General features: G+C 51.0%; 1 protein-coding gene across 1 annotated transcript in view; it reads left to right on the top strand.

The window, feature by feature from the left end:
• The first annotated feature begins 1,423 nt into the window (after positions 1 to 1,423).
• Positions 1,424 to 19,908, top strand: part of SBK1 (SH3 domain binding kinase 1) — a 48,028-nt gene continuing 29,543 nt past the window's right edge. Inside the window, exon 1 of the mRNA XM_038539971.1 lies at positions 1,424 to 3,522. The gene's annotated coding sequence lies outside the window, so the exon portion shown is untranslated. The remainder of the gene's footprint in view (positions 3,523 to 19,908) is intronic.

Genomic DNA, 19,908 nt, shown 5'->3' with positions numbered 1-19,908 from the left:
GAGCCAAGGGCTGCAGGCCTAACTCTAGCACCCACAAGCTGATGGCCCATAGGTCTAGCAAAGGGACCATCCCTCTTGGAGCGAGGAGCGAACAGCTGAGAGTTAAGGGCTCAGACCCTCCAAGATGCTTAGGGTAGAGTTTGGAGCTGCCTGGTATCCCTAATTTTTCCTCCTCAGCTGGAATCAGAAGAGGGTAGGAGTGGGAGAGGGAAAAGTGAGGTCTCAGACCCCTACGAACTTGGTTCGTAGCTCCAACCCCACCCCCAGCCCAAGAGCCAGGCCCAGTCACCCAAACAGGAGACAGACAGAGCTTCACAGCCACTGAGAATTAAAACCTATTGATTTTCCCCATTAGCTAGAGAACGCCATCAGAGTGCATTAAAACCAGGCAAAGCACCAGCATCGTGAATAATTAACATCCACAAATGACAACCCATGAGGCCCAGAGGAGGGGGAAGGGGCACCTGGAGGCTTGGGACACCTTGACCCCTTCTGACTCCTACCCCAGGGAGCCATAGCCTAACCTGACCTGGCCTCCTCCTCCTCCTCCTCCCTGAATCTCCACTCTTCCTCCTGCCCACTCTCCTTTCCTCTCCTCTTCTCCAGGAAATATCAAGCCTCTAAGGTAAGCAACCCAGGCAGACACAGGAGCAGGGAAGATAGAGCACTAGGAAGAGAGTCAGGGTGCCCAGCTTTACTGGGTGTGTGTGTGTCACTGTATGTGTCACTGTATGTCCCCAGGGGAGTCAGCTCCTTTTTACGACCATTCCCTCCTCTATGGAGTGTCGGGGCTGGATCAGCGGGCTTCTAGCTAAGTCTATAGGTTTGTGGTTCCTGAGACAGACAGTAACTGACCCAAAGCATATGGCAGGACTGTAGCAGAGCCCACACCAGGGCCTGGGACCCCTAGGCCACTCCTCCCAACCTCACCTAAGGGGCACCTTTGTGCAAATCAGAAACATCACCCTCTTTGGATAGACCGATTCAAAGAAGGCATGCCTCTAGGTGGACTGATGTTAAGAAGGCACTCTTGAGGCTGACCCCCACCACACACACACACACACACACACACACACACAGACACATCCCACGCTGCCGCAGGGCTAAAGACACAAGGCTTGGCAGAGCAGCGGAAGAGCTGGATATCAGCCCCCCTCCTCACCATCTGCCAGGATGCCCCGTGCACTGTGCATAGCCTGAACAACTACATGTGGGGGCTGTGTCCCCAGCCCCCACCTTCTCTAAGCCAAGGAGGTGCAGATCTGTCCTTCCAGCCAGTGGAATTCAGTTCAACAAATATAGATGTTTCCTTCCAAGCTTCTCCGCCCCCGTCCACCTCCTCAGCCCCTCAGCTGACCCAAGTTCCCGTTTCCATCCTCCTCCCATCCATCCTTCATCCCCAGAGCCCTGGGAGAGGCGCCTCTGCAATGACTACCTGCTGCAGCCCTGACCGCATCACCTCCATCTGCCTGCCTTGCACCTCACCACCTATCCTTGCATCTACTCTGCTTTCTCTGCTCCTGAGCCCCTGGAAAAACTCTGCTCGCTCCTTAAGACCCAGCTTAAAGACCTGCTCCTCGGCTCCTCCCTGTCTTCCTCAGACAAGCCGGCTAGTTCTTGCCTCTGGGCCCTTGCACCTACTGATCCCTCTTTCTGGACAGTCTCTCCTCCAGATCTTCTGGCCGCCGCCTCCTCCCCCTCCTCCTGCTGGTTGCAGCTCCAAGGTCACTTCCCCTGGGGGTCCTCCTTGAACACCGTATCGAACCACCTCCCCATCTTCAGCCTCTCTCACATCTCCCTGCTTTATTTTTTCATAGCGCTTTTCACACTCGGAATTTATGTTTCCTCCGTTGATTGGTGTTTCCAGGGCCACTGTGAATGGTTGTGTGCGCTCTAAGTTGCAGAGGAGGTGAGTGGGGCTGAAGCCCAGCTTGTGATGGACGCTACACGCTGCTGTTCTAGGGCCGTGTCTGCCTTTTTCTAATCCATACATGGGCACCACATAGATGAGCTGGGGCCTCACTGGCCTCCTGCCGGGATGTGCAAGCCCCCACTGAGGCAGGCATAGTATCTGCCCTTTCTGTTGCTGGGTGCCCAGCGCTCAGCACAGTGCCTAGCACAGAGATGCTTCAAACATTTCTCAAGCAAGCAAATTCTACCCAGGTTCCCCTACTCCCACCCTATTCCCAAGCCCCTCAATAAGATATATGACTGCATGTAATCCATTTCTGGGTCCCACAGGGGTTGCATGTAGTTCAACTGGGGGGCGTCCTAAAGGAAGCCAGTCAGGGAACTGGACCCAAAGTCAGCGACAGTGACTGTTCAGGGAATGGGGTGGGAGGATCCAGTGGGTTGAGGGGTGGATGTGTGAGTGCAGGAGTCCTGAAGATGCTCCCTGGAGCTCAGAGCCCTGTCCGTCCCAGGGGTGCTGTCCCGAGGCCCCTTCCTACCTGGCTCCCTGGAGGTATGAATGGGGGGTTGAGGTGGCCCAGGCACTGTGACCACGATGCCCGGTGCTGCACAGAGACTCCAGCGCAGGAGGGGGCATCTCAGGGTCCTGCGGAGGCAGGCAGGCTCGGGTGGGGCTGGACCTAAGGAGCCCCCCTTCCCTCTGCTCCCAGTGGTGGCCGCTGCCTCCCCGCCGGCCTTCCCAGCTCTGGCAGGGAAGGAGTTAACCTCCAGGCTTCTCAGCGTGAATGTGGAGCTATTAATACCCACAGCCAAGCGGTCTGCCAGAGCAGCCACTGGAGTCGGAGGGAGCAGGAGGGAGCGAGCTCCAGTCAGAGCCAGAGCCAGAGCCAGGACTCCAAGGGCCAGAACTTTTCTTGGGGGACAGCGTGGGCACTGTGCCAGCCTCACCTGGTCTCCACCCGCCTTCGAGCTTCAGGTCCTGATCCTCTCGCCTGGAGGCCACCCATGCCACCCACCCCGGGAGAGAAACACAAACTTTCTTAGCGAAATCACCTCTGCTGCCGGGCTGGCTGGACAGGGAAGAGCAGACGTCTGGACAGACAGATGAACAGATGGACAGGGCATCTGTGAGCCTGCCCGCCCAGTCCCGACTGACAGGCAATAGCAGAGCGGGCAGCCAGGGGGCCTAGTGCTCCACGGGGGGCAGCGAGGGGTCCTGCCGGACCTGTGTCTCCCTCCGAGTGCAGGCAGCTACCTGCGCCCCGAGGCCGGCCCTGTGGGTCAGGACAGGAGTCCCCAGCAGACAGAGCCACAGGCTCTTCCACCCACCGAGGCAACGGGTAACCTGAGTGAAAAGGCACAGGTGGCAGGTGGGCAGGCGCGGGGCCCCGAGGCCAACAGGCTGCTGACCCTGGAGCGCTCTGGCTCGGGCCCCCCTGCCCAGGCTGGGGACGATGCCGACGAGGCCACCACCAGCCACCCCTGCCCCGTCCTGGAGCTGCCTCCAGCCTGGCCTCTGGGCTGTGGAGCCGAAGATGTGCCAGCCTTCTGCTTCGTGTGCTTCCACAGAGAGGAGGAGGAGGAGCTGCTGGAAGAGGTCTCACTGCAGAGGTCAGTGCCCCCGGGGACGTGGGGGGTGGGCAGGCTGAGGGTGCAGTGCCCAGACCTCCCTAGGGCCTGGCACACCTGCCTCAGACTCTCCCTGTCCGTCCACTGCTTACCACTCACTGCTGCCTCCCTGAGTCAGACTCGCAGACACCTGGTCGTCACCGCAGCTTCCTCCCTGGCTCTCCCATTCTGGTGCCACGGTGCTTCTCCTGTCCTCTCCCATCGCGCTCATGACCACCCTGCGCAGAGCCCCCCGTGACTCTCCACCCCCCGGGATGAAGTTGTCACTCGGCTGGGCGTTTGAGGCCTGTGTGATTGGGCCGACCCCACCCACCTCATTGTGCTCTGCTCCCCTATATTCACCCCTAGAGAAGCCTCCCAAACCTCCTTCTCCACAGTTCCCATCCATCCAGGCCCGGCGGCAATGTGTCCTCCTCCAGGAAGCCCTCCAGGAAGCCCAGCCCCACCCTGAACTGAGAGTCACCTTTCCTCTCTACACTGACACTTAATAATGTTCAGTCTGTTGAATTACTCAGTGAAAATGTCTGTGTGTGTGTGTGTATATATATAGTATATATACTTGTGTGTGTGAGTGTGTGTGTGTGTGTGTGTGTGTTAAAGGGAGAGAGCAGCAAAGGGGTAGGAAATGAAGGTTTGTGTGGTTATGTGGTTGAGCATTTGCTGGGGGTGTGATTGTGAATGTGCATACATGCTTGTGGAAGTTGGTGTAAGTTCTATATACCTATGTAGGAGAGTTTGTGCACTCTGACCGGGTGAGGGCTCGTGCCCTAGGGGCCATTGGCCCTTTTGCCAGCTCTCCCCACCCCCACCTGCAGGGAAGCCCAGGCTCCAGCCAAGTGCATTACCCAAGCTGTGACCACAGGCTCCGGGAATGGATGGAAAGTCTGCAGGGGACACAGGGGTCACCTCTGCTCCAACCCAGCCCGCCCACGCCTCCATCACTGCCTGAGTCAGCACTCCCCTGGGGTGTGTGGAGGGGGAGAAGGACAAGCTGAGGGCTGACCCAGGTGCCCCTTCTGGGCCTCTTTTAGGAGCGTGAGGACTGTGGACTGCTGTAGCCTGGATCAGGTTCCTCCCTGAATTTCTCTGTTGGACTCCCTCAGTCTATAAATTTCCCTCTGTGGGCCTCTGTCTCCTCATCTGTTGAATGGGGCAATACCCCCTGCCATGGTTGTCAGCTCATCACTCAGCAGTGACTGAGCCCTCCCCCCGCCAGAGCACCAGAGCCCCTAGTCTTCACAGGGTCACAGCCGCTAGGAGGGACAGACAAGCAAACAGATCAGTTTGGCAGAGCGATGGGCCCCCGGATGGGTGTGGGTATACTATCCTTAGGGAGTCCGATGGGAAGACAGACCAGACCACTTGTGCCTGCAGGGCCTCTAGGAGACCTGCCAGGTCTGTCTTACTATCCAGGTCCTCTCCCAGGTGGTGAGTGACGTTGAGGAAAGAGCATGTGTCACAGGGGGTGGGAACAGCAAGAGCAAAGGCCTGGTGGTATGAGAAAGAAATTGTCTGAGGATGGGGAGTTGAGTCTGGCAGGGTCCAGGGGGGCCAGGTCACAAGAGGCCTTGACTGCCAAGCCAAGGACTTAATCCGTAGGTGGTGGAGTGAGAGATGGAGAGGGCCAAAGCAGGAGACTCAGCACCACTGTGAGTCCCAAAGCAATGGGCTCCTGAGAGCTACTATTATTTTCATAGTAGGGGCTCAAAATGCTTGTTGTGTAAGTGAAGATGGCATGGGGATATAGGATACCTAAATCACTGGAGTGGACTGTCAAAAAATACTCTGGGGGCACCTGGGTATCTCAGTTGGTTAAGTGTCTGCCTTCAGCTCAGGTTATGATCCTGGGGTTCTGGAATTGAGCCCCAAGTCTGGCTCTCTGCTTCTCCCTCTCCCTCTGATCCCCTGCCCCCCGCCCCTGCCATGGGGGATGCCCCTCTGCCTCCGGGGACACGATGGCCTGAAAGCCAGTCTCCTTTTCAGTTGGTGGGCTCTGGCCCTTTAAGGCCCTGAGAGGGGACACCACCAGGCTGGGCAGACAGTGACCACAGGTGCCAGGTGGTGAAGCTAAAAATACTGAATGATGTGGACACCCAGGCTGCAGGCTGGGGCGGGTGGGAAGGAAGGCTCTGGAATATTTCTTTCCTGCTGTAGGAGGGACAGTGAGTAGTGACGTTTGGTGGGGTCTCCTTAGGGGCTTAGAGAAGGGAGAAGGTGCCCCCCTACTCATGTCCCTCTCAGCCCTCCTCCAGCCCCTGGAAGGCATCAGGATTCGCTCCCAGTAGGCACTGCCATATCTAGTAGCCCTGAGTCCTGCTGATTCTGAGGCATCCTGCCTCTCTGGAACCCTCTCTGGGCCTCAGACCCTTAGGGACAGAGAGGCAATGAGGGGTGCAGGCAACCAGGTCACTCATTTGTAAATTCAACATGCTTCCCCTGAGGTCCCCTAGGTGCTGAGGCCACAGACATGCCCATGACATAGGCACTTCCCTGGAGGAGCTCACACCTGGTGAGGACAGGAGGACACCCACTGAAGTGATTGCACACAGCAGTGCAACGTGCAAGAATAGAGATGTGAGCACCATGCAGGGTTTCTGTTGTGGGATGATGCAAGAAACCGCCCCACTGAGAATACATCTGCATTTGATGAAGGCTTGTCAGCAAAAGCATCATGCATGGTGTTGCTTACCAGCCACCTACCTATGGTGCTTTGATGTATTAATTAAGGTGAAGCTACCTGTCATAACAAATAAGCCTGGAAATCACCGTGGCTTGACCCAGTAGAGCCTATGTCCTGCCCATGCAAAGTTTTAGAGGGGTTGGGGTATCAAAGGAGACCGTTCCCCAAACAGTCTTCCGGGGACCCAGGCTCCTCCCACCTTGTGACTCAGTTGTCATCCAGGGCTTCAGAATCCACAGCTGGATTCTCTGCAACCACTCGCAGACAAAGAAGAAAGAGCACAGGAATCACATGTGAGGTTTTATGAGCCAAAGCTGGAAGTGGCCTACTTTACCTCTGCCCACACTTATTGGCTGGAACAGCTAATTGCAAAAGAAAAAAGAAAAAAAAAAACACCCTGGGAAATGTAGTCCAGCTGTGACAACCTCCTAGGGATGTAAAAATGAAATATTTGAACTATGTGAAAGCACCTGGAACATAACAGGTGCCCAGTGTGTCCGATGGGTCATTCATCCATTCATTCTACAAATCTCACTAGAGACTGGAAGGTGAAAATGCTGTGTGCGCGTGGGGCTTATATCCAATGCAGGAGCCACACAAAACATAAGTAAACAAATAAATATGATCAAAACCCATTGTTAAGGAAATAACCAGAAGGATGGTAGGGGAGACACCCCCTTTGCATAAGGTGAACAGGGCAGGTAGGATATTTCATCTGAGAGCTAAAGAATGAGAGGGAGCTGGGCAGAGTTGGGGGTAGGAGTATCACAGGCCTGAGGAACAGACGTGCAAAGGCCCAGGGGCAGATGAGAGTTCGGGGAGTGTGGAGAACGATCAGGCCAACATGACTCCACAGAGCAAATGGTGGGGAGAGTGGCATGAGGTGGGGAACAGGCTGTTACGTAGGCCTGGTGGACAGTGGTGAGGGAATGCATCTTATCCTGGATGAGATCAGGATACCTCCAGAAGCTTCTAAATGGAGGAAGAGATAACATCTGATTGACATTTTAAATGATGTCTCAGGCAGCTCCAGGGAGTTATCACGGGCAGCTGGGCCAGAGCAGACATGGGTACCAGTGTGGAGGTCACGGTGAAGACGGAGGGGCCGGGGCCTGGACCAAGGCAGGCCTTGGAGACAGGGAAGCAGATGTCTCCTAGGTATACTGAGGAGAATTTGCTGATGGGATAAAGGAAGAAGGGAATGGAAGATGAATCAGAGGTTTCAGGGTGGGAGAAACAGATGGATGATTGGAAGGCTCAGGGGAAGGAAGGTGTGGAGAGAAACTCAAGAACTCTGCCTCGGATGTTTTCAACTGGAGAAGCATGTGAGCTACCCACGTGATGATGTCAAGTGAGGGCTCGGTCCTGAAAGTCTGGGGCTCAAAGGGGGAGACTCTTGGCTGGTGAGAGACTGTCAGAGACATCAGCAGGAAGGTGGCATTGGAAGCCGCGTGTGTGCAGTCCCGGCAGCCAAGAGAAGAGCGTCTCCAGGAGAAGGGAGAGGAGACAACTGGACTCAAAGATGCCAAACAATCAAGGGAAAAGAGACGGCTCTTGAAGGGGTAGAGATAAAAGCAGATGTGAGTGGAGCCGGCTGGTTAGGACGGCGGATGGAACACACGCACTTAACTTCTCTGAAACCCCATTGAAAGGAAGCGAGTGGATGCTTCAAGGGATGCCTTTCAGTCCTGCATTTGCTGCCATAACAAATTACCTCAAAGTTGGTTGCTTAAGGCCAACCAAATGTGCTGTCTCACAGATGGTACGTCAGAAGTCCAACATATGTCTCCCTGGGCTAAAATCAAGGTGTCGACAAGGCTGCCCTAGGAAGCTCTCTCTGGAAGAACTTTCTGGAAGTTCTAGGAGAGAATCCATTTCCTAGTTTTTTTCTGAGGCATCCTTTTCCAGAGGACACCTACACTCCTTGGCTTGTGGCTCCCTCCCTCCCTCCCACCAGCAGGTAGCAAGCTCTGCTTCTTTGACCACATCGCTTTCTCTGATCACAGCTGGGGAAGAAAGGTTTTTCTGCTCCTTATGCTTCATGTGATTAGATTGGGCTCACCTGAATAATCCAGGATCCTCTCCTCACATCAAGGGCACATGGGCAAAGCCCCTTTTTGCCAGGTAAGGTTACATACTTAAAGGTTCTGGGGATTAGGACACAGACATTGGGGGCTGGGGGGGGCATTATTCTACCTACTGCAGTATGAATCAGCAGGAACTAATATATTGGACAGGAGACAACAACAAAAAATTTTGATTCCAGAAGGCAGATATATGCGTACTAAGTGGTTTCACAGCCTGGTGGCAGTGCACCTGAAGCCAGCCCCAAACTGGGAGGGAGAAAAGCAAGGAGCTCCACAGTTAACCCCACAAAACCCCCAAAGGCTGCAGTGTTAGTGGATTAAGTACTCCCTGGAAGTGGGAGTAGAGCTGCATCCCAAAACAGGAGGATTGGTGTAAGAAGGGCTTTAATCCTCAGCTTTCCTTCTCCCACTCTGCACAGCTGGGCAGCCACCCATCCCCTGCTCTGACAAAGGTTGAAGATTTATCCTCCAAAGAGGAGAAAACACAGGATCTCTGCACAGCACCATAAACAGGCAATGCTACACCCAACTAGAAAGATTAACTGAAGTCTACATCCTGAAAGTGGGAAGCCCTGCCCCCTACCCACCATCACTTGAGCCCTTCTTCCCCCTCTGGGCTTCCAGAATAGTGAGGTCAGGGCAGGGCACTCCAGAGTTTGCTCCGTTCAGCCTCCGGATAGATTGATGATGGGTATTTGGTTAGTGTTGTCGCTTGGTTTCCTATTCGTTCTCATTGTCTTCTCCCTCCATAGCATTTGTTTTCCCCAAACTGCTTTTTTTCCTATTACTTCTGTCCTTTATCTTAAGAGTCTGATGGGCCAGGAAAAGAATACCAACGTAGGTTGGCATAAGGGATTTCCCAATGAAACAGCCCGAAAAGAATTTCTAGTTTGAACCCCTGAGCCAGCCAGCCCCTGCCCCAACACAGGGCTATTCATCAGCTTGCTTTCATAAGCTATATTTTTGTATTCTTTAATCAAAATGTAGAGTGAAATACAAAGGTCTTAAGTGGCCAGTTTAATGAGTTTTAACAAATGTATACACCTATGTAACCCACACCTCAATCAAGATCAAGAACATTGCCGTGTAAGGTAACACATTTGCAAGTTTCTTCATGCCGAGATCCATACCTGCCCCAACACACACACACAAGCAGCCACAATTCTATCAGCTCTTTAAATCTTTTAAGTATGAGCCAGGGACTGCCAACATTGGAGAAAAACCTGTAATATAAGAAGCAGAACAAAAACAAACAGAAAAACAGAATTTGGAGGAAACAGACTACACAAGAGAAAGAAAACCTCAGAACAAAACGATTATGACTATATTCAGAAATTTAGGAAACTACATTGCAACCATGAAACAAACACTAGATGCTATTTTGAAAGAAAAACACTCTGAAAAATGAACAAAACAAAAAAGTTCTTAGAGATTAATATCATCCAGAAATTAAAAATATATTTAAATGCGTTGGAAGAGGGGTCAGCAAACTACCACCTACAGGCCAAATCCATCCTGTCACCTGTTTTTTTAAATAAAGTTTTATTGGAATACAGCCACACCCACTTATTTACTATGTCTTATGTACTATGGCTGCTTTCACATAAGCAGAATTGAGTAGTTGTGATAGAGACCATATGGCCCACAAGCCTCAAATATTTCCCAACTGGGCCCTGAATTTAAAATTTTGCTGGTTGCTGAATGAGAAGAAAAAGAAAAATTTCAAAAAGTAAAACAAAAAGGTAAAGATACATGAGTAGGTTTGGAACCTCCAGTCAATAGATGCTTCGATACAGAGTGAGGAATGCAAGAAATCCCGGGGGCTGATGTTCATAAAAAGAAAGGAAGAGGGGTACCTGAGTGGCTCAGCTGGTTAAGCATCTGCTTTTGGCTCAGGTCATGATCCCAGAGTCCTGGGATCTAGTCCTGCATCAGGCTCCCTGCTTCTCCCTCGCCTTCTGCCTGCCATTCCCCCTGCTTGTGCTCTCTCTCTTTCTCTAATAAACAGATAAAAATCTTTAAAAAAAAAAAAACAAAGAAAAGAAATAAGGAAAGATAGGAAGAGGAAGCGGGACTGGGCAGGGAGAGTCTTCAGACTGTGATGTAGAGCCAATCCCCATGAAATGGATACTGGAAGGAAACAGATCTAAGCAAGGAGGGTCTGACCTGGATACATATCAAACAAAATCGTGGCCAACCCAGGAGGGGCTCCTGGAGCAAAGACTGTCCATTCGAGGAGCCACATTGGGTAGAAATGGCCAGGCACTGGTGTCTCTGTTGAGCTCAGTTGCTAGCTGGGGCTGCCCAGAAAGACCTTGGTCTTGGATCAAAGGCTGTGGCAGATCTCAAAGACCCTGTATTTGGAGGTTGTCAGCCACATGCACTCCTCACAGCTGAGTTACAAGTTCTTCAGGAAGGGAGAACCCAGCAGAGCACCTCCAGGGCTCCCACGGTGTGAAAAGTAGAAAAGAAAGAATAAGAAAATGAGCAAGATTCCAGCGCAGGAATCTCACATCTTAACATGAGTTCCAGAAAGAAAAGAGGGGAAATCATCAATGAAATATTTCAAACATTTCTCCAGATGGAAAATCTGCATTTCTAGATCAAAAGTGTCCACTGTGTGTCCAACCAAAGGATAAAAAGAGACCTACAAAAAAAAAAAAAAAGAGAGACCTACATTGAGGCCAGTCACCAGTGAATTTTAGAACACAAGGACAAGAAGAACATTCTACAAGATTCTACAAAGGATCAAGAATTGATATATCATTAAACTTCTCAACAGAAATCCTGAAAACCGGAAGACAATGGAGCTGTTTTCAAAGGTATGAAAGAAAGTGATTGTTAGCCTAGAATTCTATATCTAGCGAAACTATTCATAAAGTGAGAGTAGGAAGAAGGTTGTTTCAGATTTACAAGTACTCAAAAATTTTACCTTCCATGCACCTTTTTTTTTAAATTTTGTATTTAAAATCAATTTAGTTAACATATACTCTAGTATTAGTTTCAAAGGTAGAATTCAGTGATTCATCAGTTGCATACAACACCCAGGGCTCATTCCATCAAGTGCCTTCCTTCGTGCCCATCACTCAATTGCCCCATCTCTTACCCAGTTTGTTTTCTAGAGTTAAGAGTCTCCTATGATTTGCCTCCCTCTCCATTTCCATCTTATTTTATTTTTCCTGCTCTTCCCCTATGTTCATCTTAATTCTTACATTCTACATATGAGTGAAATCATATGGTATTTGTCTTTCTCTGATTGACTTATTTCCCTAAGCACAATACCATCTAGTTCCACCCACATCATTGCAAATGGCAAGATGTCATTCTTTTTGATGGCTGAGTAATATTCTGCTATATAAATATATCACATCTTCTATATCCATTCATCTGTTGATGGACATCTGAGCTCTTTCCATAGTTTGGCTATTGTGGTCCCATACATCTTTATTAAGAAGGATGTGTTTCACTAAAATAAGGGAGTAAATGATGCAAGAGAAGGACCTGGGATCCAGGAAACAAGGGAGCCAACACAAGAGAGAAAGGTAAAGGGCATCTTCCAGGTTATGGTGAAGGGAGATTCCCTGTGGCAGTGTCCCTGGACTGCAGGCGGCATCTCACACTGAAATAAGTCAGAAAGAGAGCGCCTTGCTGGCTCAGTGGGTTGAGCATAGGACTCTTGCTCTCAGAGTCGTGAGTTTGAGTCATACGCTGAGCTGGAGCCTACTTTAAAAAAAATTATGAAGGGACGCCTGGGTGGCTCAGTGGTTGAGCATCTGCCTTTGGCTCAGGGCATGATCCTGGGGTCCTGGGATCCAGTCCCACATCAGACTTCCTGCATAGAGCCTTCTTCTCCCTCTGCCTGTGTCTCTGCCTCTCTCTCTGTGTGTGTCTCTAATGAATAAATAAATAAAATCTTTAAAAAACATAAACACATAGAAAAAAACCTTTTGTGCAGAAAAGAGAAGGAAACTTAAAATTTAAAACTTCTGCTCATCCAAAAAATAAAAATAAAAAAATAAAACTTATGCTCTCTGAAAGACACTGTTTAGAGGATGAGAAGACAAGCCATAGAATGGGAGAAAAATATTTGCAAAAGACAACTGATCTGATAAGGAACTCTTAAATTTTTTTTTTACTTATTTATTTGAGAGAAAGAGAAAGACAGAGCATGAGCAGAGGGAAGGAGACACAGAGAGAGGGAGAAGCAGACTCCCAAGTGAGCAAGGAGCCCAATATGGGGCTTGATCCCAGGACCCTGAGATCATGACCTGGGCTGAAGGCAGATGCTTAGCCGACCAAGCCACCTAGGCGCCCCTGATAAAGAACTCTTTATCCAATAAAGGACTATTATCCAAAGTATACAAGGAGTTCATGTATACTCCTTGTATAAAAAAGAAAATGAAAATGAACAGTTCAATTTTAAAATGGGAAAAAGATTTGAACAGATACTTCACTAAAGAGTATATATAGATGGTAAATAAGCATATAAGCGATGCTCAACATCATATGTCATTAGGGGATAACAAATTAAGGCAACATGAGATACCACTACATACTTATTAGAATGGCTAAAATCCAAAACACTGACAACACCAAATGCTGGTGAGGATGCAGACCAAAGGGAACTCCCGTTCATTGCTGATGGGAATGCAAAATGGTACAGCCACTTTGTGGGGTTTTCTCCTTTTTAAAAAATTTTATTTAAATTCAATTAGTTAATATATAACTTATTATTGGTTTCAGAGGTAGAGCTCAGTGATTCATCAGTCTTATATAACATCCAGTGCTCAGCACAGCACATCACATGCCCTCCTTAATGCCCATCACCCAGTTACCCCATCCACCACCTCCTCCCCTCCAGCAACCCTCAGTTTGTTTCCTATGATTAAAAGTCTCTTATGGTTTGTCTCCCTGTCTGATTTCATCTTGTTTTATTTTTTCCTCTCTTCCCCTGCGATCCTCTGTTTTGTTTCTTAAATTCCACACAAGTGAGATCATATGATAACTGTCTTTCTCTGATTGGCTTATTTTGCTTAGCATAATATCCTCTAGTTCCATCCACGTCGTTGTAAATGGCAAGATTTCATTTTTTTTAGGTGGCAGTACAGCCACTTTGGAAGACAGACTGACAATTTCTTATAAAGCTAAACATAGCCTCAGTATAGGATCCAGCAATTACATTCCTTGCTGTTTACCCAAATGAGTTGAAAACTTATGTCCATGCAAAAACTTGCACATGAATGTTTATAGCAGGTCTATTTATAATTGCCCAAAATTTGGAAGCAACCAAAATGTCCTTCAACACGTGAATGGATAAACAAACAGTGGTCCATTCATACAATAGAATATTATTCAGCAATAAGAAGAGATTAACTATTAAGCCATGAAAAGACATGGAGGAACCTTAAATCCACATTGCTGAGAAGCCAGTCTGGAAAGGGCACGTACTACATGATTCCAACTATCTGATATTCTGCAAAAGCCATATCTATAGAGGCGGTGAAAAGATCCGTGGTTGCCAAGGGGCTTGTGGGGAGGGAGAAAGAGGATGAATCGGTGGAGCAAGGGATTTTTACGCCAATGAAATTATTCTGTATAATAGTGCAATGGTGGGTCTGTGACATTATGCATTTGTCAGGACCCATAGAAGGTGCAACAGAGTGAGTCTTCAGGTAAACTATGGACTTTAATTAGTAGTATGTCTATGGGTTCATCTGTTGTGACAAATGTACCGTCCTGATGCAGGACATTAATAATAAGGGAAACTGGGGGCGTGAAGGAAGGGTGTGTGTCCTTTCTGCACAATTCTTTCAACCTAAAATTATTCTAAAAGATAAAGTCTAAAGGTGCATGGCTGTCTCCATGGGTGGAGCATGCAACTCTTGATCTTGATGAGATACCACTACACACTAATTAGAATGGCTAAAATCCAAAACACTGACAACAACAAATGCTGGTGAGGATGCGGACCAATGGGAACTCCCATTCATTGCTGATGGCAATGCAAAATGGTACAGCTACTTTGTGGGGTTTTCTCCTTTTTAAAAAATTTTATTTAAATTCAATTAGTTAATATATAACTTCTTATTGGGTCATGAGTTTGAGCCCCATGTTGGGCATAGAGATTAAAAAAATAAAATCTAGGAGCGCCTGGGTGCTCAGTTGATTAAACGTCTGCCTTCAGCTCAGGTCATGATCCTGGGGTCCTGGGATCCACCCCCATATCGGGCTCTCTGCTCAGTGGGGAGTCTGCTTCTCCCTCTCCATCTGCCTCTCCCCCAGCCCAGCTCATGCTCTCTCTTGCTCTCTCTCTCTCTCTCTTGCTCTCTCTCTCTAACAAATACACTTAAAAATATTTAAAAGATAAAAGTAAAATCCATAAGGTTTCCTTGATATGTAGGCACCAGCAATAATCTGACGCTGATGTATTAGGAGGGCGGGAATAGGAAGTGTGTGGGGGACAGACGTAAGGGAGCTAAATCCTCATCTTCCAAAGTGGGAAATTAACAGGGAAAACCTAAAACTGGAAAGAAGCAATGTGAAGGTGCTAGGTAGGAAACGCTGAAATAAAAATCCCTGCAAGAGTCGAAGTGATTGTCCTTACGCAGCAGTACATGGCAGTGGGGGCTGCTCATGTTTCTTGACTCTAAGCTATGGGCACGTTTAACTGGAATAAAAACCAAAGCTATATGTACAAAAGGAAAGTGGAAAGAACAGTAAGAACAAAGGAGAGACCTGGAGGTGGCAGGGCAGCGACAAGAAGCCAGCTCTGCCAGGAGCTTTTCGCCCCAGGCGCGGGGTAAAGGAGGTGATGCCCGAGCCTGCAGGTGTCTGGGAGCGATCCTGGAACAAGGGCAAGGTTGGTGGAATAGGGAGCGAGGGGAGTCCTGGAGAAACAGGGTCCTAAGGGAGGCTGGGCCTCACAAGGAGGAGGGCTTCCCCCGACCAAAGCAGATGGGAGGAAGTGAGAAGTGAGCAGCTGGGTGGGTTTGTGCTTTCACGGCGGGAGGCAATCCGATCCATCTGTTTTCTCAGTGAAGTGGGAGCCGCGGTTGGAGGAAAAGGAGAAGGTGGGAAGGAGTCATCCAGGACCTTGCTGCTCCGAGTGGGGTGTACAGACCAGCGGCACTGGCACCACCTGGGGGCGGGTTAGACGTGATCCCCAGGGGGTCCACAGACAAATGAAAGTTTGCCATCTCGGAGAAAGGGGGGGAAGGAGCTGGCAGGCATAGCGGGGGTCGTGGGGCAGCAGCACGTGCCTGTTCAGGACCGTGAACCGGGAGAGAGGCTGGCAGCCAGGTGTGGGGCGCTCATGCAGAGTTGGCTTGCTCAGTGCAGGCAGGATCAGGGACAGCAGAGGTGGGCACGGGAGTGGGGGTTCCGGACAGCAGCTCCGGTGACGTTGTGCGGAGCCCACACAGGACGAGAGGGATGCTGGTGGCTGAACGGGCTGATGGGCAGTGGACCGGTGGCCTCGGTGAGGTCAAGGAGCTGTTGCATGTGGGTACCAGAGTAAGTGATGAAGAGGATGGGAGAGGGAGACACTGGGATCTCAGGGGGTGAGGTGTGGGGTCATTATGAGATCTGGGGTGTAAGCTTGAGCCAGATGGTAAGCAGGTGTGTGTGCAAGCGTGTCGGTGCATGTGTGTGAGAGACCAGCCAGCCAGTCCCGCCGTCCGCCCTGCACTGTGTGGGACCAGCCACTAGAGGGAGCGCTGCGCCCACACATGCAGGGACTGGTCCAGCAGGCAGCCAGTCGTGAGCCTCGGGCATCTTCATCTGACACCTTCTATGTTCACCTTTCAGATTTTGTAGCCACACACCCCTGGGCTTAACTGCAGTTCTCACTACTTCCAAGGCCTGTGACCTTGGCCAGGTTACCCAACAGCTCTGTGACCCAATTTCGCCTTCGGTAAAATGGGCACACCCATGGTTCCAACCTTCTGAGATTGTTGGCAGCCCGAATGAGGTCATGCCTGGGACGCACGGTGCCACACTGGGGGGTGCCGACCCGATGTGATGGTGGAAGAGCTTTTTCTGTTGCCTCTGTCTCTCTCTGCTTCTCAAAAGCAGCCCCCCTGGCCCAGCCCAGATCCAGGAAAGTGGAGATGGGCTTTCTGGGTGTAGAGGGTGGTCTCTAGGGCAGGGACAAGGAGAAGCCCAGCCGTCTTCCCTTCCTGCTCAGTCGTGCTGGTCCCCTTGTCTTGGAGCAAATCTCACCTTATGGCTTATTCTTGGTCATGGTCTCACCCTACTGGCCACTGTACCTTCTTCCCTCCTCTGGGATGCCCAAGAGACCACACCTACCCTTGCCTGGCACCACATCATCCCTGATGCAGTGCCACTGCCTGGTATCCAAGAGGCTCGGAGAGGGTGTTCCTTCCCAGTCATTCCCCTATCTGCCCCCCACCCTGGCTCCTTCCCACACCAGTCAAGAGCTGGCTTATCATGTCGCACCCCAGGGAGATCTATGTTTCCCAGTCTGCAAACACCCCAGGTGCAGAGGTTTCCATGGGAAGGAGGCCCACAGAAGCAGCCCCTCTGTCCTTTCTTCGGGCTCACAAAGAGGTATAGCCTGCCCTGACATTAAACACTAATTTGCCAATATTGTTAAAAGCAGGGCATTACTTCCTAAGATCTAGATTTCCAACTTCCATTGAACAACTGGAGGCTCTGAGAGCCTGAGTTTACATTCCCATGTGACAACAGTAGGTCGCAGGGGAGAGGAGGCCACCCTCGCAGTGAGCCAGGGCTCTCCGGTTTACCACTCTGTGGCCCCCAACCAGTCCCTCCCTGGGCCTGCTGTGAACATTTCAGTCTGTGGCCCTGGGCCTGAGAGTTCCTGGAAGCTTTTCACGACGCGTATGCTGGCCTGAGGATGGGAGTGCTCCCCAAATGACGGCAGACCCTCAAGGGCAAGGAATCCTGGGGACCAGAGAGCTGCTTGGTGTCCTCACCGGTTCGTGGTCGAGATGCCCAGGGTAAACTACACACACACACACACGCACGCATGCACGCACACACCCATCACCCCCATAGTCCAATCTGCCAGCAGATCCACCTTTCCTCCACTGCCCTGGTCCAACTGTCCAAGTTATTGTCCTCTCTCACCCAGCTGGGTGCAGAAACCTCCTCATTTCTCCTCCCCCTACTCCAAGAGGCTGTCTGCCCCACAGCAGCCAGTGGGACCCTGTTAAAGCCTAAGACATAGCTTATTCCTCCTCTGCTCAAAACCCCCCAGTGACTCCCACCTCACTCAGAATCAAAGCCAAAGGCTTATGGTGGCCCTGAGTGAACTGTCCCTGTTACCTCTCCTCCCCTCCTGTGCTTTACCAGCCTCCTCATTGTTCCTGACATCCCAAGCACACTCTGGCCCCAGGGCCTTTGCACTGGCTGTTGCCCCTGGCCGGCCTCCTGGACTCTGCCCCCCCCCCCCATAACTGCACGGCTCCCTCCCTCAACTTCATCAAGCTTCTGCTCAAATGTAACCTTCTCTATGAGGATTTCCCTGTTCTTCCCGTCCCTCTTGGCTTTGATTCTTCCCTCACATGAATCCCTTGAAGCACAATTATTTACTTAGGCACCCTGTTTGTTGTCTTGCCCCCCTCTTTGCTCCCCACTGGAACGGATGAGGGCAGAGACTTTTTTCTGATTTGTTCATTGCATAGAGGAAGCACTCAATAAATATATGGTGATTAAGTGAGCGAATGAACAAATGGGAAAAATGAGGACAACAAGTGCACGGAGGGGCTGTGTGGACTATCAGATTGTGTGTCACTCAGGGCATGACCTGTGTCATCACTTAGAGCCCCGAACTTCGATTTGCTGCTCTGTAACTAGCATCTTGCAATTCTTAATAACTTCATCTTAGAATTTGTAAGTAAAGGCTGCTGGGACCATAGAGCGTGTGCCATGCACCATCCCGCCCTCCCACATCCACTGCGTGGGCTCCCAGCTACCCACTCTGTGCCCCACACAGTCACCACTGCTGTCCTTGGTGTCCCAGAGGCCTGGGTGCAGGCAGGTCCCACACTGAGTGTGTAGTGCAGTGGCCCCGGGCACCTGTGAGGGGCTGCACTGGCGTATCGCGTGTCCCCGTGCCCAGTGGAGCATGACACTGAACAGTAACTAAACAAAAACCCTCAGGACGGGCTGAGAGAGAGAGAGCTGGGTAGAAGGGAAAAGCTTTTGTTCTGCTTTTTTTTTTTTAAGATTTTATTTATTCATAAGAGACACAGAGAGAAAGAGAGGCAGAGACACAGGCAGGGAGAGAAGCAGGCTCCATGCAGGAAGCCCCATGCGGGACTCGATCCCGGGACCCCAGGATCATGCCCTGGGCCAAAGGCAGGCGCTAAACCGCTGAGCCACCCAGGGATCCCCTTGTTCTGCTCTTAGCAAGAGGCCCACATTCTGTGGCTGGCCCTGGTATCACATACTCACACGTCACCAGTGCTAAGGGCTCTACCCTCGGGAACCATGGTGGTGGCAGTGGAGGTGGTTATTGAGGATTCCACAAGCAGAACAGGGCTCAAGCAAGAGAGGGCCCCTAGGCTCTGGGAACATCTGGCTTCAGGCCTGGAAGAGAACATTCCCTTGACGTCCCCCAAGACCCTGCCTCCTGGATATGTGCTGTGAGCAGGAGGCTGAGGATGAGCCAGGGCAAGCTCCTTCCTCCCTGGCCTCAGTTGCCCCATCTGTGAGCTGGGACAAGGGCCCCACACATCTCCTTGCTGGCAGTGACAGCTGGAATGCTTTGCAAACTTAAACACGGTGGGAGATGTGCATGGCACACAGGGATTGCCATGGTTGTTCTGAAAGGTTCCTGGGCCAGGGCTCAATTTCTGTCCACATCCCCCAAAGGAACCTAACTTTAACCCCAAAGGGATAAGTGACAGGGGACCAGCCCTCAATAATGACTTCAGACCCAGATGTCAATAGTATGGGCCTTGGAGAGGGCGTCAGATCTTGATGGTTAAGTTCTAACCAATCCCTGGCATGGCTGCACACCCAATAGCCACTCAGGTCTTGGTAGTGGCCTCAGACCCCCAGAGTCCCGCAGACAGACCCTAGTGACACCTGGGAGGCACCAGGCATCTCAGCTCCCCTCCCTCCATCCCGCCTAAGCCCCTATCCCTCCCCAGCCATTAGAATTTGAGCCATTCTCCAAGATCCACTTAATTAGCCAAGCTCATTAACTCCCACAGGCTTCTCCTCCCCACCTAATTAACTGACTTAATTAGGGCTGGCAGTCCCGGCTCCGCCCAGCCCCCTCCTGCTCCACCCAGCCCACCTCTTCCAGGCCTGGGCTCAGCCAAGCCACCAGCAGGCTGGAAACAGATGGGGGCGGGGGGGGGGGGTGGCCTGGCCCTTCCAGCACCCAGACCTCTGCCCTGTGTCCCTTCCCTTCCCCTCAAGCCCCCCACCCCCCCACAGCAGCCCAACCCCACCATTGCCCCTGGACACCAGAATGGCCCCTCCTGGGCAGGGCAGCAGCTCATAGGCAGGAATAGATAGAAATCAGGAAACTGTGATGGGGAGGGGAAGTGGGAGAGAGCTGGGAATGAGGTAGAACGGAATTGGGGGAGAGGAGGAGGTGAGGAC

This window comes from Canis lupus, chromosome 6 (genome assembly GCF_011100685.1).
Source record: "Canis lupus familiaris isolate Mischka breed German Shepherd chromosome 6, alternate assembly UU_Cfam_GSD_1.0, whole genome shotgun sequence".
NCBI classification, from domain to species: domain Eukaryota; kingdom Metazoa; phylum Chordata; class Mammalia; order Carnivora; family Canidae; genus Canis; species Canis lupus.
Note: the sequence above shows the minus strand (reverse complement) of the source record. Positions and strands in the feature narration are given on the sequence as shown.